Genomic DNA, 941 nt, shown 5'->3' with positions numbered 1-941 from the left:
GATAGAAAGTGTGACTGAATATACACACATACATATACACCCATAGTCAAAATCAAAACAGTCCAACAAAAATAAAGTAAAATAGACTGACCTGGTGAACAAAGGAAACCAAAAATTATATCTACCAGAACAAAACTAATTAAAGCACAAACTGGAAAACAAAACTAAAGCAAGGTGCCAACTGGGGAATAAAGCAATGAAAATAAAACTAACAAATATGTTGGGAGGAAAGGAGAGAAAGAAAAGAAGAATAGATATGCAAAGTTAAAAAGAGGTAGATAAAGAAGATTTATATACATTAAAGATTAACTGCAAGGGGCAAAGAACAGTAGAATAAATATAGAAAAAATAATAATAGGTTTAAAAAATTTTTTAAACAAAAAAAAAAAAGAGGAAAACTCCACAGAACTGCAAAAGCCCAACATAGAGGCAGAGGTTTATGACAATAAAAAATGTGATTGAGGGAAAAAAAAGCTCAAAAGCTTAATTGGATTTCTTAGTGCCAATAAAATTGACAACTACAACAGAGGGGGGCAAAGGGGGAAAAAATCCAAAAGAATCTACAGAACTGGCCAAAAAATAAGTGTAATAAATGTTTTTCTTGAGTCACTGCTGTCAGAGACCCTTCCCTCACTGGGAGTCACAGTCCACCTCACCTCCCCAGGATGCCCTCCAACACTGCTGATCTCTGGACCTGCTGTGGCGGAAGCTCAGATTCTAATCTGGTCCTATTCCTGCATGTTCTTGCCTCCAATGCCCACAGCTATCAGAGCTATTGCGTTTTCTTTTGTAGGAGCTCTCAATGGCCTTTTATATATTCCATAGACACAGAGTCTGCCTAGTTGATTGTGTGGATTTAATCTGCAGTTTGTACAGCTGCTGGGAAGGTTCTGGGTCTTCTTCCTTAGCCACACTGCCCCTGGGTTTCAACTGTGGCTCTA

This window comes from Cervus canadensis, chromosome 8, assembly GCF_019320065.1.
Source record: "Cervus canadensis isolate Bull #8, Minnesota chromosome 8, ASM1932006v1, whole genome shotgun sequence".
NCBI lineage: Eukaryota > Metazoa > Chordata > Mammalia > Artiodactyla > Cervidae > Cervus > Cervus canadensis.
Note: the sequence above shows the minus strand (reverse complement) of the source record.